Below are 19,858 nucleotides of genomic sequence, written 5' to 3'. Positions count from 1 at the left end.
AACTGGAAACGAAATCTGCTGATGGTTTTTGCGATGGGAGCAGTATAGAGGTCAAAGAGTATAGGACCTAGGCCCTGACTGACTGAACAGAGAAGAGGGAGATCCAGAAAAGGAGACACTGAAAGTATAGTCAGAGAAATAGGAAGAAAACCAAGAGAGTACAGTGTCCTTCAGGCCAACGGAGCGAAGCATCCTGAGTCATGCATCTTAATGTAACTCATCTTCTGCTATTGGGGAAGAGTTTGGACTGCCCCATACTCATAAGATAGTCAGAAGATCCTTCTTAAATCAGTGGGTTAAGTCAACAGATGGCCTTAAAGGAACTATAAGTTTACTTTACCTGTAAAGAGCCAAACCCAAGACCAATGTTACACAATTAAACACCAGGTTTATTTGCACTAGAAGGAAATAATGTGGGTTACTATGACAAAAAAATAATTAATATAAAAAAATTTAAAAAGTATACTGGATGATTGAATTATATTGTTCTTATAGAAACAATGGCCCACATTTACTAATAGTAAGGAAAACTTACTATAGTAAAGTTTGCCTTACTATCGTTCAGCGTGCGCCAGATTCATGGAGAACTGAGCACGGTCTTCATGAATCTGGCGCATGCTGTGGGCCCCCAAAGTGCATGAACTGAGTGCACCAGTTTCTTTCTGGTGCACTCAGTTTAAGGGGTATGCAACACATCGGACTTCCACCCCTTTCTGTGCAGAGTATTGTGTCACGACGTGCACAATACTAGCGCAGACACTTCATAAATACATGTGCAAAAAGAATTCTGGTGTAGATTGCTTCATAAATGTTATTAGTCTTTTTTTAGCTGAAACCCTAACTCAAGTTTCAAAGGGTTGGCTTCAAATACATTTATTACATATCTACACAAATATTCAATTGCTGGTGGCTTTCTTGCTGCATTCATTTATATCCCCTATTATTTGATTTATAGTCCATGGGACTTGAGGCTCTTCATACCTGTACCATAGAATAACTCTTATGGGCATCTTATAATGCCCTGTTTTCAATTTTACTATTTCAATTCAGATTCCCATGAATATTAACTTTTGTTCTGCTTAAAATTATTAGGTTATTATTAAATTATTCTACTTTTGCCTGTGAGGTATATAGAATTAACGTTATTTCAGTATATGAAAAGTAGGACCAAATGCAAAATTATAAGGAAAGAAAAGTTGATGAACTAATTTCTTGTAAATCACAGCTGGCACAACTTTAATAATGTGTACTGACATAGTGCTATACAAATGGTGCTCATGTAATAAATCGGTAGAGTGCTTGTACCAATTACATAACAGTTTGTAGGTGCCGTCATACCCCTGCTGCATTCTGGCATATGATCTGGGATTGCCCAGTGTTGCAGTCATAATGGTCAGAGGTAGTAGACTTACTCTCCTCGGTGCTCCAACTGACAGTCCCACTATGACTGGAGGTATGCCTATTTGCACTATTAGATGAGGAAACATGGCCAAAATACATCAAGGCCTTCTTAATGTCCACTCTCTTCCTGGCCAGAAAGGCCATAGTCCTTAGATGGATGAATCCAAGACCCCAATCATAAAACATGTGGAAGGGCCTCTTTAACAACATAATCCCAGTAGTGTAGTGTATAAGAACAGGAAGCGCCCAAAAAAATTTGTTAAGATTTGAGACTGGTGGTGCACATCCGATCTAACTGTCTATGCCTCAAACGACCTAACTGATGCCATTCGTGCCTTATCTTAATCCCCTAAGCAGTGACCTTTGTGGCCCCTGGGACCAACTGAGTTGATGGAATGTAAATACACAGGAGCGGTGCTACGGGAGGGGGTCCAGTAACTGCCCCCCCCCCCCCCCCCCGGTGGATCTTTTGTCAATTTTATTTAGTTTTTTACTATTGTTCATGTCGGGTTTTCCAGTCTGTAAACACTGAAATATTTGTACAATACCCCATGCTCAGTAGAATGCATACATGGTCCTGAAACGCTGACCTTTTCCTGCCCAACTATTCTGCTGCATTGATCTTATGACTAACTGTACATTACCAGATGCTCAATATTGTATTGTTACTGTACACTACTGTTACAATAAAATGAGTTAAAAAAAAGACTATATAGTGCCATAACGTAACAAAGTAGCATTCATTTTTCTGTATTTCACTTGATTATGCATATTAGAGACTTATTTTTTTATCTACTCCAATTGCTACTACCTTACTAATACTTACTAGTCACTACTTTATAACAAATTGCAATGCATTGATAACATCCAAACATATCTCCAGGAAATATATAAACACTAGTTCCAAGCAGTACACAGCCTAAACAAAGAGAAAAATTCAAGGTATGTTGCAGGTAAGAATATTTGATGGATAGGACTAGACAGACTGTCATACACAATTAGATGTCTTGTATAAAGAGTACAGCTATAGGCAATATTGTTATTTATAAAATGTCGTGAAAATGCAGTCTATGGCCAAGCAGTCTTAATCTATTGCTCCAAATACAACACTATTGTACATTATGTGAGTGGTGAAAATCAATAATGACAATGATCTGGATGACAGCCAGCATTATTCCACCCAAGATGCATAGCAAATCTGTAAAAGCAACATAACACGATAACACACCTAACTGCACAAATATACAGGACAACTGCCATCCAGGTGGTGAAAGAAGTACAAATTCTTAAAGAAGCAGAAAACAAGGTATGATATGACAGAACATTTTGCCAACTCATTTCTTGCTATTATAGCACAGTGAACAACAGGTTGCAATCATCCTATAATCACATTTATTAAGCAGAATGATTTGGACAAAAATACAACATCTCTAAACTATTTAATTCACCGTACCTAGAGACCCTACCTGCTCTAGACATTTATGTTTGTTTCACATTTCAATTTGGATTTCGTAATTCAACAAAAATGCATTCAGGTCATGCAGGGCTTTTCCGGCTGGAATATGCAATGTAGGCTCCTCATAGAACCTCCAATGCAAATAAGAAAATTGACTTACTTGGTCTTCAATACAACACAAAACTATAAAGCAGAGCATATTATAAGCAACTAGAATGTTTATGACACTGGTCATAAATCTACCCCAAAATCATACTCAAGTAATAACACATTTAAAGATAAATTGATCTTGAAGAACTTAGTTGTAATGGATGCTTATTAAATAATCAGAACTATACAAGGACTGTAAGGTATAATAACAAGCCGTTGTCTATTTCATATCCCACTTGGTTCCATTGCTTACTTCTACAGACGTATTATATAATAAATTGTTCTGATTTTGTTGATCTTAGTCTTGATCAAAATATGACTTTTTATTTATTTCCTGATTTTTTTTTTATACGGACAGCTCGACTTTATTGTTTTGTTGATCTATGACAGACATCCTGTGAAACTTTATGATCAGTATTAATACTGTATGTATTGTATTGCTGTCATCTACAGCTTACACATCACTTGTCTCTGCTCCATCTGTTATCCACTGCATACATTCTTGTTTGTCATTTTGGCAGTGTACACAACCAGACTATCTGCAATAAACAGGGAAAGGACTCACTTGTTTTAGCCGTTGTTCTTGCGCTTGGACTGTGATCCCTTACTATGGATACTAGAAAGCCCTCAGACACAGACTTGCTTTGCTTCTGCAGACATAGGTTATGCTTCCGCCTCTCGCACAAACATGCTTAGTTACCTGAAACAGTAAGAAGGTAGGGGGGGTAAGGGGTGTGTGTATTTAAACTAGCCAACCAGACTGTGGCCGGATGTTAGACTATATCTACCTGTAGTGTTACACTTGAAACGTAACCCTTTACATACTTGTTACTATCAGTGCACATTTCGGATTTAGACTTCCTGTGTATAAAGCAGTCAGACTAATGTGTTTACAATTTGACAAGAGGATGAACTAAAATAGTAATGAAAAAGAATTACAAATATGTAATTTCTACATACAAGTCAAAGTTTCTGTTCATCAACATGGTATAAATCTGCAACAGTATGAGTACAAATCAGTGAACACTGGAGGAAATTAATTTAAGATATATTGGATATGAACTTGTCTGAGACAGAAGAGGTGTCTGGCATGCAAGTTTAACAGGGATGTTTACATGGGAGTCATGGAAGATAATATTGCCAGGGAAAGTTTCTGCTGATTTATAGTTATCTGAATCAGGATTAATAGGGTTAGTAAATTTTATGACTCCTGTCTGATGCTCTATAAAATTGGTGCAAACCATGTTCAAAGTTTGTGTCTCTCCGGCTAGTGAGAGAGTCACAGTGGGATGGAAGAGGCAAAGCAGCAGAGTCTAAACACATTTTATCGGGGTTTAAGGCGAGAAGGCCCACCGCTAGTACCCTGTACTAAAAGACGCCAGCCGCATTAAAAAGGCTGTGGTGCATGGTCGCTGCCATCTTTATTCCGATCGTCCTTGGTTCTGTTGAAGAGCTTCTTCATGGCTTAAGAAGATTCGTTACAATGAGCCAGTTGCTTATTGTAATGGATACTATCAAACGAATACAAAACCTCCAAAGCTTCAAACGTGCTTTAACCCCTTCCCGACGCATGGAGTCCCGGTGCATGGAGAGGGCTCGCGGGCCGAGCCCTCTCCATAGCCGGTAAGTCTTTGCTGCATATTGCAGCATGCAGCAAAGGCTTACCGGTAACACCCGTGATCGGTGCTAGCACCGATCGCGGGTGCTTTCACGGCGGTCGCCGCCGGCAATGCTGCCGGAGGCTTCAAAAAGGCCCTCTTGCTGCGGATCGTCACTCCCCGATGACGTCACGGGGAGCGGTGATCCGTTGCCATGACAGCTTAGGGTCTCACGAAGGCCCGAAGCTGTCTCGTTTTAACCCATTCATTACAATGTGCTATGAGGAGGAGTAATGAATGAGGAGTAAAATCCCCATATACTGCCATATTTTTTTGCCATTTTGGAAAATATAAAAAACATAATAAAAAGTGTTAAAAAGGTTGCACAGTCCTAAAAATGATAGCAATGAAAACACCATCAAAAGTCGCAAAAAATGGCACCACCCACAGCTCCGTACACCAAAGTATGAAAAAGTTATTGCCGCCAGAAGATGGCAAAATAAAAAAATAAATAAATTGCACAGGAGGTTTTAATTTTTTTAAATGTATGAAAACATTATAAAACCTATACAAATTTGGTATCTAAGTAATCGTAGCAACCCAAAGAATAAAGTAGACAAAGTAATGTCATTTGGGGCACACAGTGAAAGCTGTAAAATCCAAGCCCACAATAAAACGTCGCAAATGTGTTTTTTCACCATTTTTACTGCATTTGGAATTTTTTTCCCGCTTCCCACTACGTGCCATGGAATATTAAATACCGTCACTACGAAGTGCAATTTGTTACGCAGAAAATAAGCCACAACAGAGCTCTTTATGTGGAAAAATAAAAAAGTTATAGATTTTTGAAGGTGGGGAGTGAAAAATGGAAGTGAAAAAACTAAAAAGGGCCAAGTCGTTAAGGGGTTAAAACCCCATTTATTTAGACTTTAACTCTTTATTAACCAATTTCGGGTACTCACCCTGTCTGTTATCTGGAGAATGCTTCTCTGCAGTGCCATGGACTTTGTATAAAAGATGGCGGCTGATGGCTGGTTCACACAGCAAAATGTATTTATTTTTTGGATTTGTAAAGCGCTGCAGAATTTGATGGCTCTATATAAATAAGAATTATTATTTTTACTTAATTCCCTTAAAAAACAATTTTTAAAAATTGTCTGAACCATTATACAAACTCTTATACCTCTTTTGTCACCCCCCTTATCCTCATAGACTGTAAGCTCTTGCGAGCAGGGCCCTCAATCCTATTGTTTCATATGACTGTTGTGTGTCTGTAATGTCTTATTTTATTTGTATATCCCCACAATCTGTAAAGCACTATGGAACAGGATGGCGCTATATAAATAAAGATTATTATTATTATTTTTACTATGTAAAAAGTGCCATATACTGCAATACAGTAGCATTGCAGTATATGGTAGGAATAATCAGACCATCTAGGGTTATAGTACCCTAAAAAAAAAAATTTTAAAAAATAAAAAAAACACTAAAAATTCTAATCACAACCCTTTCCCTACAGTAAAAACAGTAAAAATCACAATGTATCCTCAGGTCTCAAAATGCCCGATCTATCGAAATATAAAACCGGTTATTGCCGTTGGTGAACCCCATAGTGAAAGTTCTAAAAACTGAGCCCACAAAAAAGTGACACAAATGTTTTTTATTTTTACCAGTTTCAACACATTTGAAAAATTTTTCCAGCTTCCCAGTACACGACATAGAATAATAAATTATGTCACTGAGATGTAAAATTTGTTATGTAGAAGCCCCCACACAGCTCTGTACATGGAAAAATTACAAAATTATGGATTTTTGAAGGTTGAGAGCGAAAGGACATCTATCACCAGGATGAAGGGTTGTAAACCAAGCACAGTGACATATTGGTGTGTTCCTCCTCTGGCAGGACAGCTCTTCTTTTAGCTTCTTATGTCCTGAATGTAAAAAAAGTCATTTAAAATTATGCAAATGAGCCTGGGGGGCTCCAGGCTCCATATATGTTTATAGAAACGGGAGCCCCTAAGGCTCATTTGCATATTTTTTAACCATTTTTTTTTCCTAAACAAATGAGCTTAGGAAGCTTAAAGAAGAGCTGATCCTTCCAGAGGGGGCAAACACCAGTATGTCAGTGTGCTTGGTTTACAATCCTTGATCCTGGTGGTAGATGTCCTCTAAGGTGTTTGCTATCTCCAAAATCATACTCACCCAAAGAATAAAGGCGATGGTACTGGACTGCAGTTTGAAATCCGTTTAAACAAACCCCTGATCAGAATATGGAGCAACAGTTTTTTGCCAATTCCACCACATTTTTTCCTACTATAGCATAGCATAGAGTAATAACCGGTGCCACTAGAAAGTACAGTTTACAAAAAAAAAAAAAAGACCTCATATAGCACTGTAAACTGAAATAACAAGAGGACATAGCTTGTGGAAGGAGCGGAGTGAAAAACGGAAAGGCAAAAACTAATCTAGTTCTGAAGGGGTTGATCATTTCTCTACCCAAAAAAAGAGTAAAGAATAACTGTATTTTTGAAATAATGTACAATTTGGATGCATTATTGCCTACTGTATTAATTTATTTAGTAGAATCTTAATTGGACCCTTTACAGTCATTGTCTGGCCTAAGTTGCTTGCCCTGAATGAACAATACAGCTGAAAAAATCCTTACCTTAACAATACCTATATTACTTAATTGTTATGTTTATTGTTATTGTGTATTACACAATGAATACACTCCAGAATCCTAATGACAGTATATCCTACCATATACTTGTCTCCAGAATTGTAGGCACACTATTACCAAATTACTTGTTCATGTGAAAATATTATGACCATGTATCAGAATCCTATTAAAAACTGTACAGTTATCTTCTCACTTTTTTAAAATACCAATAATAGATGTCAAGCACCAGGGATAGTGGACCCACTGGACCGCCGCAGACGATGACTTAAGTTGACACCTGGGACCAGAGTCTAAGTGGTACCCGGTTTTCACCAGAGCCCGCTACAAAGCATGTTGGACTTGTTGCAGCATGGTACCACCATGTCGTTCCACAGGCGCGACTTTGTCTGCGGTGGCGGCCAAGGCTGAGAAGAGAATCATAATGCAAACTCATGGTTGTGGACAGGCAGGAGGTCTAGAGAGGCAACACAGGATCTGAGTCGAGGACATAGAGGTAGGTCAGGACAGGCAGCACGGGATTGAAGTCAGGAACAGAATTGAGGTTACAACTGGAAATCAGGATAATCGCAAAAGGCATGGAACAAAGCTTTCTCTTAGGCATAGAAGCACAAAGATACAGCAGGGGACACAGGACGGAGCAGGCTATTTAACAGAATTGGCAGCCAGCCAGCGCCAATTAGTGGCGCACTGGCACTTTAAATTTTACAGAGCTGGCACGTGCACGCCCTAGGAGGCAGGGACGCGTGCTGGGGGCAAGGGTTTGCATGAGTTTCCTCTGGGTCCCTCACTTTCCTCCGACACTCCAAAAACATACTGGTCGGTTGATTAGATTAGTTGATTAGACAGGGATTTATTTGGCAAGCTCTGTGTAGCACTGCGTAATCTGTGTGCGCTATATAAATAAAGGCATTATTACTATTAAGGCAGAACTTTGTCTGCATTGAAAGCTATTCCTCCCTGACTGACTTTCTTCAGTGTTTTCAAAGGCGTAAGATGCTGCTAGACAATTCTGGTAGCTGATTACATACAGATAGAACAAACAATCAGGTTCTTTTTTCCCCCAACACCAAATTGAGTGGCACCCCATACTCATTCCATAATAAAAAGGCCTTAAGTCCTACCTATAACATAAATGAATACTTATTAACTGGGTCCCAAAAACTTAGATCCTCAGGTATTGACAAAAATATATGAAACAATAAGAATGACTCACTTCATCCATAGTCCTGTCTAATTCTACATTAATAATGTAAATTTCAAATAATATATAAATAATAAATGCTACGAAATAATGAAACAATATGTAAATAGTCCATAGTATCAAAAAAGCACAGTGAACATGCATGCTAAAACGTGTACTTACCACTAGCATATTATAAAGGGAAAGTTGTACTGTCATCCAGAGACCTGACCCGGATCTTTTAAGCTGCTGTGGCATCTGTAGTTGATCTCTTCAAGACTTTTATCCCTCACTAATTACATCTTATACAAAGAAATCTTTTCTCTCCATTGTCTCTGCTCTCTGACCATCGTCTTTATCACCATTGTATTTCTTACTGTCCCTCCTCCATATCCTTTATCTTTTTGCATAACAATTACACAATACTCTTATTTCTCCTATGTCCCTGCAATCACTGGACAAGCAAGACAATACACTTTATTTTAAGTCATTATTCTGTTCTAAAGTTCATAGTTTAACTTTTAATGCAGTGTTACAAATAAACCTGCAGAATAAAAATCAATTTCTAAGCCTCTTTAAAGTTAAGGGATAATCAAAAGTATGCAGTAGCTAACTTTTTAGTTGTATCCCCTTGCTTTATGATTGACAACTTATTAGATACACAATGTAGATTTACACTCTTAACTTTTCTCCTGAATGGCAGGTCTAAGCTTTGTAGAACTATTGCTGCATGGATGATCAAAAGCAGATTTGGAAGCATTGATAGAGATATATTTGCAGGAAAATGAACTTTTATTTCAGGTGCTGCACCTTCAACATGGGGCGTGCGACACAGTGTTTTCTTGTGACACATTGTACTTCATGTTAGTTTTAAAATTTAAGTGAAAATTTGGCAAAAGTTCGTAAAAATTCTTCATTTTCCAAGTTTGAAATATTCTGCTTTCCAGACAGGAAATAAAATTACCCAAAAAGCTAAACATTTACAGAATGTCTTCTTTATGTTGAGATGATATTTTATGCATCATCTAATTTTTCTAGGATGTTATGAGACTTAGAACTTTAGGTGCTATTTCTCTAATTTTCATGAAAATCGTCAAAACTCACATTTTGAGGGACAACTCAGCTTTCAAGTGACTTTGAAAGGCCTCAATAATAGTAAAATCCCATAAATTACCCCACTATATAAACTACACCCCTAAACGTATGTATTAAGTCTATTAACCCTTTAAGTGTTTCACATGGTTTAAAACAATATGGACCTGCGATTTAGAAACTTTCGAATTTTTGGGGAAAATACATTAATTTAGACCAAAACACAGTTTCATAATGAATAAAATGATGAAATGCTCTGCAAAGTTTGATGCCCAATTTCTCCAAAGTGTACCCCATATGTGGTGGTAATCTGCTGTATGGGAATACGGCCACTATTTCAAGGGGGACACAAAAAAAATCATCCATTTTTATTTTGGATTTTTAGCACTTTTCATCCCCCTTCCTCACCGTAATGTAAAAATAATATTTTATCTTTATTCTCTGGTTCACTACGATCACGATGATAACTCATCTATATAGTTTTTCTAATCTTTGCAGAATTTTACTGAGCAAAACCAATATTGGAGAAAATCGCAACATTTTTACTATCGACTACTTTTCAGGGCCATTTTTTTGTTGTCAGATATGGATGAGGGCTTATTATTTGCAAAAAGAGTTGTTCTTTTCAGCCATATTATATTAGGGTACCTAACTTTTTTGATCACCTTTTAGGATATTTTTTGTGATGGTGTTTGATGGTTTTTTATTTTATTTATTAATTTAATTATTATAAAATGATTTCATTTTTTTTTAAACTTTGTTTTACATATTCCAGACTTGGGCTTGAACAAGCGTTCATCTGATCACTTCTTCAAGCCCTTACACTGCAATACACTTGTATTGCAGTGTACAGTGTAGGTAACTGAGCATGCTGCTCATGCTCAGTTACATACAGCTGGGTCCTGCCAGGAGGCGTAACCCGGCGTGAAGAGGAGCTAGCGGCTTCCGCGCACTCGCCGGACCCCAGGCTGCAGCAGGAGGGATCGGATCCCTTGGTAAGCTCACCGGGGGAGGGGGTCCGATCCATGGTGGGTATACTTACATGCCGCGGCCATGCTTTACCACAGAGTGTAAGGGGTTAAACACCTGGGATCTGAGTTTTTCCATCCCAGTTGCTAGTCACTTCAGAAGCAATACCCTTAATGACTGCTGTAGAATGAATGTGCCATTGTCTCCCACTAGGGGTGGATTAAGACTACAATGGTACCTGGGCTCTATGAAAATTATGGGTCCACCAATAAAATCTTTCTTTAGTAGGCCAAGATTTACAGAATTCATATGTCCCTAGGACCAAGCTTATTTAGAAAGGATGGAAGGTCCCTTCTGTCAGCTTTTAGTTCTGCAGTTTAAGGACCTTTAGATGACCTTCAAATTTCCTGAAAAGCATCTTGTAGACATGTATATGGAGAACTTGCAAACATGTATGAGGAAAACTAGGTCTGGGGTCTGTCTCTATTATCTTTACAGGGCATGATGAAACTTGGTGAGTGGTCTAGGTGGCCTCAGAAGTTGCCAATGCATCCAGGCCTGAACACCGAACTACCCCTCTGCTAGGGAAATCACATTTACAGACTTTGCGCAAGGAATCAGGAGCTTTTAGTTATGTCTTGCTTGAATGCATAAAGTCTCAAATATTACCCTAAAATTCTTGCAATGCAAAACTGCCATTGTAATATTAATCTGACCTGACATACAGTCCTGTAAACACTAAATGAATATAGAAAGTGGGTCACATTGTGAAGAAAGAATAACACACATATGAAACCAAGTCTTTTAAATGCATTGTTTCATCATTATTATTGATTTGAAAATATTGTGTTTATATTAATCTTGATTAATCCATTTTTTAAAAAAAACCAATAAACCATTATCAAACATGCATTGCACAAATAGTTCATATTGTATCATCCCCCAGAAAAAATGGCTAACCAGGTCAGATTCCTCAAAAGAGCAACTGAAGTAGAAATTGCTGAAAAAATTTACGGCAGCCATGATATAAAAAAGCGTATCTCAACTTTCTACATATGGAGATGAATAGACAAAGATGGGCCTTGCTGACAAAGAAAGAACCAACATTTGGGACTCAATTATTAGAAGTAACATGGTAATTCCAAACAGGGTAAAATTGTTGATCTTCAACCCCCCAAAAGCAACACAGGGGTTGAAGATCACTGCCAATACTGCAGTGACACCGGTGTTACCCGTATGTGTTTGCTGCATTATGCAACAAAAACCTCTTCATACATCCACAATGGCCATGTGGCATACCTGTTCGTCACATGGGGTTAAGGTGTTAAATAAAAGTATTGTATATAGTATACTACAGTATGTTGTGCCAGTTAAAAAGAAATGTATTATACTTTCAGATTCCAGCTGATAAAAGGGCCTTGAATACATTTAAAACATCCGCTTTGTGACAGATAAAAACCAATAGGCAGAGCATCCTCACCCAAGTTTCAACTTTCAGCTTCGTTTTTGGTTTTGTGGAAATCACGGTCATGTGAATGAGTCTTTTGCAATACATGGGGCCGTGTGTTACACATTGAAACAATGGCTAGCACAAGGCCAAAAACAGCCTTTGTGTGCATGTATCTTTGGAGTGATGAATATATAGCAAACTGAATTGGTATGCAGAAATATGTACAGTTATCCTGAAATAACAATCGTAGCACGTCTGCACCCACACACACAGATTACATGCATTGCTTAGGACATACGACATGCACAGTAGATAGCATATTTTAAGAGCCCACCAAGATTTAAGATACACAATTACTTACACTGGAATAATGAATTTCACTGAGAAATATGGCACAAAGATATCACTGTTGTTAATTTCACAAAGGATCTGTTTCTGTCATAGGCCTAAATAAAGCAGGTTTCTTACATTAGCTATCATGACAGGGTACAGAAGTAGAACAAATGCATTCTCTTGTTCTCTCTATTGACATTTCAGTACTTAATGGCATTTTAAGCTGTATTTAAAGTACCCAAGCACAATATACTGAACAGCTGTCACATAAAGCATAATTTCACTTAAAACCAAACATACAAATATTGATGTAGTCAAACTGGTTATCCCGTGTAACATGCACAGAGATGCCATTTAATATATCAGATATGTTCTGGTGGAGCCCTCTATTTCATAGGGAAAATCATTGTAGTCACAAGACGATTGTACAGACAATCCCCGGGCTAAGTACGAGATCAAGTCCTGTAATTTTGTACTTGAGTTGAAATTGTATGTAAGACATTTGTGTGTACAGCTAAATATGTAAACATACTTTAATAGGTCCATAATGTGCAGCTCATCTCTCATGGTACAACAGGGGTACAGCTGCCCATAGCAGAGACATCGCCCATATCTGGTATAACAGAGAAGTGCTCAGCTATTAGTGTTTGGCGGCTGACACACAGAAAGTGCTGCACTCTGACCCCCCCCCCCCAAGAATATCTTAAAAGTGTTGTCCTGCTAGTCAGCAACACGTGATTCTGGGTAAAATGCACATAGGGCAGACCACTGGCGCTGGGTCTCCTGAAGTTATTCAGTGACACGCCATCCTGGTGATCTGTCTGTTTGTCCGGGCTCCCTTACACCCAGCCATCTCCATGTTCTTCTGCGGATAATGTCGCAGAGTCTTATGTACTGGTGCCCATCCACTGTGCTGATGAGGGGCATGAAGAAATCCGTACAAGGAAAATAAGAAATTACAAAGTCCCTGCCCACAGTTAACATGATCATGGTGGCTCTTAATGGAAAGTAAGAGTTCTGCCTACTAAGACTGCCAATTAATGCCGCCTTGTAGATGCGTGGAGACTTATAGCCATTGATGCTCCACTAGGGAATTCTGGGAAAATATGCAAAGAATTCCAGGATACCTTGTAATAAAATGGGGTTAGAAAGCCAAGAAAAAGGCTGGCACGGCCTACCTTGTAAAGCAGCACTATTGACATCAAGCATGACCTTCAGGAAGCCTTATGACATGATGTGGGATTAAAGCAAAATCAGTATTTCTATTCCAGAAGGAACAGATTCTTGTAGACAGCACTGTTTTGATGTTGTTACATCTCTTCAGTGCAGTGAACTGGTTTGGCTAAGGGAGAGGCTAATGACTAGGGTCGGGAAGTAAAGGTAGCTTGTAAAGGTAATCACCATAAGAAGAATAACTCCTTTCTTGACCTATGCCTATGTCCTCTCACCTAGCCAAACCAATTTCATATACTGTACTGACAAGATGCAATGACATGGAAACAGCCAGCACTGTCTAAAGTTGGGAGTCTGTTCCTTTTGGAGAGGACTTAATGGTTTGGCCCACATTATGACACTGTAGAGGGAACTGCCTTTGGAGCATTGGAGGCCCCACCCTGAAAATGTATTTGTATATTCCTTGCCCAGAATTCACAGCTAAACATACAAGACCTTGAAGACTCTGTATGCCTATAAAGAAGCCTGCAAAGATGGCAAAATATACCTGAATTATATAAACTATAGGAATTGCAGATTAAGCATTATTTTCTTGCATAGTATTGTACACTACTGTCCTCTTTTAACAACCCAACAAGACATGGTCAGCTAGAAGCACACTTATTACTGAACCTACTTTGCATTAAAGGGGTTTTCCCACAAACTAAAGTTAGGCCCTATCCACGGGATAGGGCCTAACTTACTGCTCAGTAGGGGTCTCAGTGCTTAGATACCCACAGATCCTGAAAATGAAGGATAGAGAGATTAATGGAGCAGAACATCTGCTCCATCAGTCTGATGGAGTGGCGAGGGGTCTGATGGATTCCTCATTTTTGCAAACTGATCAGCAAGTTAGGTCGTATTCCCATGGATAGGACCTAACTTTAGTTTGTGGGAAAACCCCTTTAAGAACAGCAATTTTTACTAAATATTTTCTCTATAGTAATTGTATTTTTGACTGTCTCTCTCCCCATCCTGCAAAAAGATAATCAAACTTAAAAATTCTCCTAGAAATAAGTGCATTAACACAAACTGTTTCAGAGTCATGTAACTCAGCTGGCTTAATTCCAAAGAAAACCGTGAACAATACTGACGCTATCCTCTAATGTATTTAAACAATGAGTGTACTCAGTTGTATGAAAAGAGGAAGAGCACGAATGTTTGATCTAGATAAGAAAGGTGTCATAAATTAGGCACTCATAATAATCAATTTGTAATGGCATTTCATGTTGAGAAGGTGTAGAAGTACCAAGTTAGATAAGAATCTTCTGTAATGTGAATTAATTTTGTGTAAAAATTACAAAAGTGCTTAAGAAATTATACCATTATTGGCTAACCAGAAAAATTATACTCATCACATTTTATCATCATTACCCTAATGCAGGGGTCCCCAAACTTTTTACATAAGGGCCGGATAAATAGCGGTACATGTGACTGCATCCGTAATACACTGGGCCCCCCTGAATTAATTATTTAATATACTGCACCCCCTTGTGAACTATTTTATATATTGGCCCAAAGAATTAATTAATTGGGTCCATTATTAAATATACTGGGACCCCTCTCCATTAATTATTTCCCATGCTGCCCCCCCATTAATTACCAGATTGTTCCCCACCATTAATTATTTCCTATGCTTCCCCCCACCACCATTAGTTATTTCCTATGCTCCCCCACACCATTAGTTATTTTATATGTCCCCCACCACCATTAGTTATTTTATATACCGCCCCAATCATTAGTTATTTTATATACCCCCCCACCATTAGTTATTTTATATACCCCCCCACCATTAGTTATTTTATATTCCCCCCCCCCCCCGCACCATTAGTTGTTTTATATACCCCCCACCATTGGTTATTTTATATGTCCCCCCCCACACCATTAGTTGTTTTATATACCCCCCCACCATTAGTTATTTTATATGTCCCCCCCCGCACCATTAGTTGTTTTATATACCCCCCACCGTTAGTTATTTAATATGATGCTCCCATAATGAATTATTTCATATATAAGGGTCCCCCGGCCGGCGCAATGTTTTTACTGCTGTTTAAAAAAAAATTAAAAATCATATACTCACCTCTGGCTCCCGCGTCTTCTTTCTTCTTGCGGCTGTCGAACAGGAAAAGGTGCGTGGCCGCGTGATGATGTCATCACGCGGCCGCGAATCCAGGTTCATGGAGCGATGTGCGCCGGGGTTATTTTCCGGCCACATCGCTCCACCTACAGTAATAGTGCTCGAGCGGCCGAAAACGGCCGCATCGAGCACTATACAGTGACGGGCAGGAGCTTCCTGTCCGGACGGACGGAGGCACCCGCCCAACTGCCGGAGGCCGGATGCGACAGGGGGCCACATAGAAACGGTCTGCGGGCCCCAGTTTGGGGACCCCTGCCCTAATGGTTGTCCAGAGACTCTGATTTTGGTGGAATTAACTAAACAAATGTATTAGATGTTCGGCAACATCCATAGATCAAATGTGACAGAAAACAGGTCAGGTGTGTTAAATTTTTAAAAAATATGGTCTTCTCAAGATACTGACAAAGCAACTGTGCTACTGTATGAGAAGTTGTGGGGAATGATCCTTGGGTTAATAATTATTTGGGCACCAAGTATTCCCAATGTATTTTCTGATGTGCGGAACAGAGATTCTCCTGCTTGTGAGGGGCTTCTGATGTGGATTGGAAACCCCTTGGCCACATACTGGGGGGTCCAATCCTTTGACAGCAGCCAAAGTAATTTTAATTGCATTTATTTATCTTGCTATTCTAACTGTGTTGTATAAAAGCACAACATTTCCACTGCTAAATTGTACATTTGTAGCTAAGGAGGCGCCATGTTCTTGAGTCTGGAAAGACCAGGTGTCAAAGTGTATCATAAATCAGCTTAGGCCATAAATCCTGACACACATGCTGATCCTCCCAGTGTTACAGAAAGCTCTGATCTTGCTGTAGGTTTGATCAGTGACACTTTGAAAACACCTCCCAAAACCATAGAGTGAGCAATTGAAGGAATGACAGAGTGAGATAAGCAACTCCAGCACTTACAAGTGTGGACAAGTCATCACATTGTTTATGTCCTACTGGAAAGCTTGTAAAAAAGGTGGCATTTAGATATGAATTTGTATGGCTATGCATACACATACAGTAGTTATGATAAAATAGGATCTTGAATAGTTAATACAAAACAATTTGAAATGGTCTATGCCAGATTACAAGACAGAATGTATTTGTGTGGGTGGGGGATGGGGTGAGCCTGACAAATTTATAAAAGGAAAGTTGGAATCTTGTCATACTCAACTAGTACGCAGTACACACCCAGAGAAACAAACACTTATATATAAAGAATTAGTACATCATATAAATATAGATACCAATACACAAGCATACTCAAGTAAAGCTTGCTAGGTGTAATAGGTGATATACCATGAGCATCAAGTCACCCTATTTCAGATTTTTATTCTATGTGCTAGGGAAAAGGAGTAGTACTGTAGTACTGTGTTACCCAAAAAACAGCTTTTTAAACCACATATACTTTTGGGTAGGTACAGACATGCTAAGGCAAGATATTAGGGCAGATTTATCAAGCTGTCTGAAAGTCAGAATATTTCTAGTTGCCCATGGCAACCAATCAAAGCTCCCCTTTAAAATATTCATGAGCACTGGTAAAATGAAAGCTAAGCTGTGATTGGTTGCCATGGGCAACTAGAAATATTCTGACTTTCAGACAGCTAGATAAATCTGCCCCATTATCTTGTTAAAATTCAGTGATTTCGGCAAAAAACTTGTTTTTAAAATTATGCTAATAAGGTTCAGGTGCTCCAGGCATGTTACACCGAGGACTATGTGGAAATTTCATTTCTATTGGAAATTTACAACACAGAAAAGTAGAAATTTAATCATAATGATTTTTTGGAATGTCATTGATTCAACTTTGAAGACTGGTGGAGGTGTGATCTCGGGTCACAGCTGACTCTGACAGCATTCTTAGTACAATACAGTACTAGATTGGCAGATTGCTTACTATGTTGTGTCAGATCTCACAAACAGTAATCAATTAATGATCCCTTTGGGGGCTGACAAGAAATTCTGTATGCCAAAAGAACATGTTCTTCCTGGTTGACTACCCAAAAGAATTCACCTGACTACTTTACAAGAAAAGCATTGCAAATTTTTATGTTTTTATTAAACTCCACATTGATAGTATTAATATTAATAAACACATGTCTTTTGAAACACTGTCCCTAACGCCTTAGCTTATGAACTGTCCTGGATCCAAGTCTAAAGTACAGTCCTTCTGTGCCTGGATCGTGGTGTGGAATAAAAGCTATTTATTAATCAAGGAGAATTTTAAACTAATCAGATCAGGTTCATAAAGTAAAAGTGGTAAAAAATATAAAATGCACACACCAAACTAAAGATATTGATGAATAGACAAATAGAAAGTTTATATACTGTTTAAATTAACTAGCATACCTATTGGGGATAGATGGTCAGAAACAAAAATAATTTTCACCAAATTACAAACTCTTGACTTTATGAAAATACATTATGTCTAGTTTCCTTCTAGTATTAACATGTTAATGCAGTAGTACAGTGGCCAAATAATGGCACCATATTGTAACTAAATAACATGGCTGTGGAGTGGTTAATACTAATTAGTAAAGACAGAATACTACCACCATAGTAAGAGGTTTCCTCATCCACAGTTCTATTAACCCCATCTCAACAGAGGAAGTGTACACAATTGCCGCAATTGACCGGTCAATGCAGATCGTCCAATTGCAGAAATTCAGCTGCTTTCGCCCACTATGGCCGTATGAAAATATGAGAGGGGTTGGGGATCGGTGCTGTACTATACAGCACCAACAGTGGCATAACTATAAGAGGCTGGGCCCCATAGCAGATCACTGCATGGGGCCCCCCTTCCCCTTAAAAAAAATATATAAATATATTTGTAAAATTATGCACATTTATATATCACACTAAATATATATATATATATATATATATATATATATATATACATACATACATTTATATATATATATATATATATACACATACCTACATTATATTCACACACATAAAGTATATACACATCAATACATTTACAAGTACGTTAAATACACATTATATAAACACATTATGTATAGCACATATACATTATAAATACAGAGGTAGATTAATACACAGGCCACCATGCCCCTCTGTGCCCCCTCCACAACATGTGGCATATTCATAATTTTAATAGCAAATTCTTGCATTGCGCAAGCATTTGCGATTATGTCACTGCTTCTACGCCAGAAAACTGGCATAGAAGCTATTATAAATCTTCTCCATATAGTATATATACATAATATAGTTAGACATGCAAACCCTATTTATATTTACATTATATTTATTACTGTCTGTGTGTGTGTATATATATATATATATACATACAGTGATAAACACACCATATTCACACATAGTGCATACATATACATATAGCATAGGCACGCATACGTTTATGCACAATATGCATCATATACACACACATACAGCATAAACAGACATACATACAGGATATATACACCATACACACATACATCTAGTATGTACACACAACATGCATCATATACACAAACATATACAGCATATACAGACATACATACAGTATATACACACCATAGACACATACATATATTATATACACACCATACATCATATATACACGCATATACAGTATATACAGACATACATACAGTATATACACACCATACACACAGAAATATAGTATATACATACCATACATAAAATACGTACGCATATACAGACATACAAACAGTATATACACACCATACATCATATACACACACATATACAAACCATACACACATAGATATAGTATTTACACACCATACATAATATACACACACATTTACAGCATATATACTCATACAGCATACACATAAATACACACACATATATATATACTTACCAGAAGATGTATCTTCTCTGCAGCCTCCTGACTGATCGATGATCGCTTTTCAGTATCTTCCTTCTTCTGGGGCCTGGTCGGCCTGTGCTGCGCGCTGTGTGGCTGTCGTTCCTCTGGGCCCTGTCGGTTCAGCAGCGCTATAATTAGACGCTATGGCAGGGAGCAGCCCGCGCCTTGCTGCTGCTGTGCGGGCACTGGGGGACACAGTGGGTATCGCGCGGGCCCGTACCCTGGGGAGGAGGAGCGGCGTCTGCATGAACTCCAGCGTCCAGACAGCCCCGCGGACCTGTGCCTCCTCTTCTGCTCCCTGCAGTACAATTTATGCAGCGGCGCGGAGACCAGAACCCGCACTCCCTT

At 38.5% G+C, this 19,858-nt stretch overlaps 1 protein-coding gene across 2 annotated transcripts in view; it reads right to left on the bottom strand.

Moving 5' to 3' along the window:
- PLEKHA6 (pleckstrin homology domain containing A6) overlaps positions 1-19,858 on the bottom strand; it is a 129,924-nt gene that overhangs the window by 97,694 nt on the left and 12,372 nt on the right. Inside the window, exon 2 of one of the 2 annotated variants that reach the window (XM_072137562.1) lies at positions 3,573-3,707. The exons of the other annotated variant lie outside the window; for it this stretch is intronic. The gene's annotated coding sequence lies outside the window, so the exon portion shown is untranslated. The remainder of the gene's footprint in view (positions 1-3,572; positions 3,708-19,858) is intronic. 2 annotated transcript variants of the gene reach the window in all.

This window comes from Engystomops pustulosus, chromosome 2, assembly GCF_040894005.1.
Source record: "Engystomops pustulosus chromosome 2, aEngPut4.maternal, whole genome shotgun sequence".
NCBI lineage: Eukaryota > Metazoa > Chordata > Amphibia > Anura > Leptodactylidae > Engystomops > Engystomops pustulosus.
This window is presented reverse-complemented; position numbering and strand designations above follow the sequence as displayed.